Source organism: Aphelocoma coerulescens, chromosome 10 (assembly GCF_041296385.1).
Source record: "Aphelocoma coerulescens isolate FSJ_1873_10779 chromosome 10, UR_Acoe_1.0, whole genome shotgun sequence".
Taxonomy (NCBI): Eukaryota; Metazoa; Chordata; class Aves; order Passeriformes; family Corvidae; genus Aphelocoma; species Aphelocoma coerulescens.
Genome location: NC_091024.1, coordinates 2,696,527 through 2,702,571, shown reverse-complemented (window position 1 = coordinate 2,702,571; position 6,045 = coordinate 2,696,527).

The window sequence follows — 6,045 nt, the reverse complement described above, 5'->3', positions numbered from 1 at the left end:
TTTACACCATAAAACTTAATGTGTACCATGAGTAGCATGATGCTGCATCTTGGGTGAGTGTTTCTTCTTTACTCGTGGTTTTTTTTACCAATAGGTGTTTTTAATTTATCCACTTACTTAAAACAATAGTAAAATTTAAATTTTAAAGCAAAGTTTTTTCCCTTTGTACAATCTATAGGTAACATTTGAATATAGCACCTTGTATTTTGTTTCCTTATAATGCTGTGATGTGTAACGTAGTCTTTAGTTTGAAAATTCCAGTAATACCTGGTGATGTGAAGTTGAACTTAACAACACTGCACAATCATTGGGACCCTTACCTGCAGATCCAGAGACTTTATTTTGGGTAGCAAATCTTGCAAGGTTCTTCCTGCCATGGGGACAAGGGATTGTCACAGCTATTTCAAGGTTCTCCTTCTCATGGAGACAGGGGACAGTGACAGCTGTTTGAGCAGGTTTCCTTTCTCTGCCATCTCCCACCACCCTTGCAGTGGGAAGGAACAACTCCTCTCTTCTAGAGGAGAGGGAAAAAAGAGAGCTATGCATAAACCTACAATCACTGAAAATTTAAAAAAAAAGTCTTCTTGACTTTGTCTGTTGTACCTGATGTAACCTTTTCCTTCTCAGCTATGTCTGCTGGGGAGGCATTTTCAGATTGTTTTTTCAGAAAGGAAGTGGGAATACTGCAGTAAATCTTGTCCTGTCCATCTAGTTCCCTTGTTTTATCTTTTTGTTCTGAAGGACTAATTGTTGTAGGACTAGTCCAGCTAGTGAAGGACTCTCAGCCTGAATAGTGAGGGCTAGGAATGGTTTTAGACAGAAAAAGGGCCAGTCTACCTCTAAGAAATGGTTGTGTGTTTTAGCATACTTCGGTTCTTACTCATGTATACAGTGCCTTAGCATCTGTGCTCTAGGCACATAAGGAAGATTTCTATAATCCCTAAGGGATTCTACCCTTTTCTGAGTTCTCATAATTCTTAACCTGGAAGATGAGGGTTTTCTCTGGGGAAATACTGAGGAGCTCTGTTGTCATACAACTGCAGCAGAAATCACCAATAGTTGCTACAGCCCACCTATAGTCCCTGGTAGATCTGGCTCTGGTGTCATTTCTGTCTCCTCAGGAAAAGTGAACAAGCACTTGAAGGAAGAGGTGAATGAATTTTTTTTCAAGAAACACCATTGCACTGCAGGTTGGTTGAGACATGGTAAGCAGCCTCACTGCATTCTCAGTCTTGAGTCCAGTCATTAAATTTCTGCAGTTGTTGTTAATTGTCAGAGCCACACTTGTCACGACTTCTTGGGTGTTTTTATACACCTCTTGTTGCTGTTGGTACATGACAAACTGGCATTTTAGCTAGTTACCATAACGCTGTTTGCAGAAGAACATTTTAATGCCTGTTGTAATCTTATATAAGATTACAACAGTGATTAAGCTGTGTATATATAAACCCTTCTTTTGAGTTGCTGGCAGCTTATGCTTTAAAACTGAACAACAGGCAAATCTGGGATGATGTGGGTGCTATGTCTGCATTTTAGATTTTTATCATTATTTTTAATCAAACACACTTTGAAGGAATGTATTTGTGCATCTCAAAGTCCTACTCTTAACGGATTGGATCTGAAACCAATTTAATTTCATTTTCCTTTTAAATAGGCCTGAAAATATATTGAACAACAACAAACCCCAGAAAAATGGCAAAGCAGCTGAAATGCATCCAGTAGAATAATATAATGAAGTTATTTGTAGTCTGTAAATAAACTCTGATTTCTTAATTACTCAGGAGTTGTTAGTTGTAAAACATTATATCTGTAATTGAAGATTGTATTTTTATATTTTTTCTTTCAGAGGTAGTGAATTAGTTTACTTGAGTAGGAACTGTATGTAAGGAGTAAAATGACATCCCTTGGGACAGTACCCCTTTCTCAAAAATACAGCCGTTATTTGAACTAAATTTCCATATATAGATGTTAATATGGATTTTAAATATAAAAGTGTAGCTGTTACTTTATTACTTTCAAAGTGCTAAGAATGTATTTTAGAACCAGGTTAGTGAACTAGGTAAAATACAAGCTAGTTAACTAGTTAAGTGTTAATTAAGATACAAAGAAAGGATTATCATCATCTTAAATGCCTCTAACTGTGGTAAGGCAGATTGCAAACTATCTGTGTTAGAATAATTGCATATGTAGTGCTAAATTTCAGATGTAATAAGTGTAAGCATTACTGCAAGAGTAAAGGCTGATTCCTTCCCAGCTGTGTTAGAAAGAGTTGCATGGCAGTTCTGTCCTGGCTGGCTCTGCTGCCTCTCTCTCCTCAGCTGCTCTGGGTGCGAGTGCAGGGCACTCTGGCTGCTGCCAGGTAGTATTCACATGTTGCTGCTGGAATTGTGATCCTCAGGTTCCTGGAGTAGTTCCCAGCTCACCTTCCCTTTGGTTTCAGTTATGTTCCCTGCTGCGTCTGCCCATGGATGGCTGCCTGTGCAGGACACCACATGTCGCATCACCAGATGTGATTTTACTTCCCAAGGTATACTTTGCTTTCTGTACTCGTCTTTTTCAGTAATTATGCTGAAGATTTTAGTCCCCGGCCAGTAAAACTCATTTTGGAGTCTGCTTCATTCCTGCTGCCTTTTCCACTTCCTCACCATGTCAGCCTCTGACCCCACTAGTGCTGCTCTAGTCCCTGTTCAGGTGGTGCAGCTGCCGTGGAGCTCAGTCTGAGCCTGCCTGGACCTGGGGGTGGAGGGTGTTTCTGAGCAACCCTTTCATGCTTCTGTGCCAGTGCCATTAGGCCTATACATATGTTCAAGCTTTCAATATAAGAAGCTGCTTTGGTTTTAGTGAGATGTGTGTAATCACATCCTTATGTGCTTTGTAGGACTTTGTACCCACCAGATGTAAATAGAGCCCATGTAAGTAAGGGCGTGAGTAGCCACACGTGTGCTGTTACATTTGCTTGTAATCCTGTGATTTGAATTCTGAATACAGTCATTGCCAAGTGCCTTTCCATATTGCTGAGATATTTTGGTTTAGACTCCCATTTTTTATTTTTCTGTCTACCTAGATTTTCTTCTTCATTTGATCTGTGTCCTCCATCGTGTTCAGGAAGGGTATCTCCACTACTCAGCAGATGCAGCAATAAAGCCAAAAACTTACTAGCAAAATTGCAGTCAGCACCTGCTGCGTTTGACCATCATTTTTGCTTATGAACCATTCACTTACTCTGTGTTGCAACAAAGAAGTAGCAATAATTGTTTACAAACTGCCAGATTTGAGAACTGGACCCTTACGATTGAGTATTCAAAATTGGTTACCAAGTGTGTTTAAATTCAACAGGGTTTTTAGAATTTTTTGATGGCTTCCTTAAGAACTGTAACATTGTTGAGTTCTCTTACACAACACTCAGTCAAGATGATAATGTAACCAGATGCCCTGGCATATTTGTGATAGCTGTGGATAGAGGATCTAACATAACTGGTTCTGAGTGCTTTGGTTTGTTTTTCTTTTCGGTGATAACACAGTTAAATTTTATGGGAGACTTGAGTTTTTTTTGCATGAGTGGCCACTCAGGTCACCCAACATGATCTTCTGTATTATGTATATTGTATAGATTTATGTAGATCTGATGTCTGTTTACTTACTGCTCAGTTTAGATCTTAGACATTCTTGTTATTTGAGTGTGCATAACAGCCCTTTCAAGTGTGACCTTTCTGTTGGTATGTATCTTGGGAACAAAAGAAGAATTTCGTAACGGACAGCCTTGCCATAATGAGTCATTCTTTTTTAAAAACACAGCAACTATCTTAAGCAAATGTCATAATATATACTCCATGGTCAGCACCCATTTGAACAAATTAAGCTGCATTCCACACTAAAACACTGGTGTGCTAATACAAGAAGACGATTGTTCTAGTTGTTTCAGTGGGATTTTTTCACTGTTTTCTGTCCAGTCAGGCAAGTTCTCCCACGTTACTTGGAGATGAAAAGTGATTAAGTTTGAGATAAATCAATCTAATTTCACACAAATAAGCAAAACACATTCAACTACTGGGAATGAAATACATTTTGCTCAGTAGAGATTTGTCGTTTAAGTGAGATGAAGTTTAGGTGGCTTATGTTTCATAATTATTTATCTGTAGATTTCCATCTCATCTTTGAGTTCATCAATTACTGATGAAATGCTGTTCCATTGCGTCAGCTGAAAACTCTGTGTATAACCAGCTTAATCCCCAGTTTTACTTTCGTGACTTCTTATGTTGAAATAAGATCACATTGTGCAAAAGCTGCTGGGAACACAACCTCATAACCTCAAATTAGTTTGTCTTACCACCTTGAAACGGCTTCCCAGTGCTATAAACCTTTGTGTGAATTCTGCTGACCATTTAATCTTGTCAAGAAAACTGCTGGGATACAGAAGTGCATATAAAGCATACAACTGCTGCAGCTTCGCCAGTTCAGATGAGGTTTCTCTATCATTTAGGGCACTGCAGCAGCTCTCTTGTTCTCTTCATTGGTAGTAAAACACTGTCCTCACTGAAGTTAGTAGAAACTCAAAGTTAAATTTAATTGGGATTACAACCTGGCCCACTCCCTTTCCCATATGCTCAATGGGACCTATGATTTTGTGTACTGCGACCTCATGAAAACTTAAATCACAGAACATAAGTAATGTTGCAGACCTCTAGGCAAAAGTTAGATGGTGATCCTGCTGATGTGGATGGAATAGCACAGAAGGCAGTGACAGTCTGCACAATTCTCTGTTCATGTCATCTGTTTGCAAGATGAGATCTTGCTGTGCAATGCAATAGCCATCTTCATAATCCCATATGTTACATACAAAGTTTTAAAGAGCAACTCTTAAGAAAAAAGGAATTATGTGGGTTTATCCAAGAAATAAAATGTTTATGATGTAGGAAAAATTGTTACATGGTATCATGAGCACAAATCTGGAAAGATTAAATAATTATAAAATAAAGGTTCAATCGAGGAAGTATAGCAAGATTGCTCTGTCGAGACATTCTTGATAGCTTTTACTGCTGTCAAATTCAGATACAGGCTTTCTTACTTGTTTCTTTAAAAAGCAAGCCATTTATTCTTCAAAACAACCTCTGCCAAGCAGAAACCTGATTCTTGTATTAATACATAATACATTTATAATGTATTTCACCTGGAAGTGCTCAAGTGTCTATTCTGGGATATCCTTTGCGTATTTCTTTCACAAAGGCACTTAGTCTAGTTCTGCTTTCTTTTCCCCTTGCCGTGAATCAACCAAGTTGTAAATAAATTATGCCTCATTTCCATTAAAGCCAAGGCAGCAGACCTATTAGCGTAATGAAATGCGGGGACATCCCCTGCAGAACACACGTACAGGATCATGTGTTGTTATGCAGTACTGGCTCCTACACGCGTTTCCCATTCTCCAGGCTCGGGGTGAAGACGGTCCAATGGATTTCGCTGGCGTTACTCATAATGAACCACATGTTAAAACCGGGGCAGCAAAATAAAGGAACGTCACACAAGCTCTGCCAAACCCCACGTCTCACCATCTCCCCGCTTTGCTGGCACCGCGGTCCTGCACGCAGGGGCCGCGCTCCACAGCCCGGCCTTGCACTCCAGACACTGGTGCGACATTTTTAGATTTCTGCCTCTAAATAAATCGCAGGTTTTGGTTTTTTTTTTTCCTTCGGTGTTCCAGATAATTTCAAGGACACCGTCGGCCTGAGCCTCCCTCGGCGCCGCCCCCGCGCAGACGGGCCCGCAGCGCACTGCCGCCCTCGCTCGCCGCGGGCGGAACGGCCCCGGGCGGGGGGAACAGCGCTCCCCGCGCTGATCCCGCGGGGTCCCGCAGCGCCGGGGTCCCGCAGCGCCGGGGTCCCGCAGCGCCGGGGTCACGGCCCCGCCGGTTTTCGGGCGGCCGGAACGCGGGAGGGGAACGCCCACCGAGGGGGGGAGCGAAGGCGTTCCCGGCCTGAGCCCGCCCGGCTTCCGTCCCAGCTGGTCCCTCCCCGCCGCCCGTCCCGCCCCGGCCGTGGCGTAGCCGGTCCC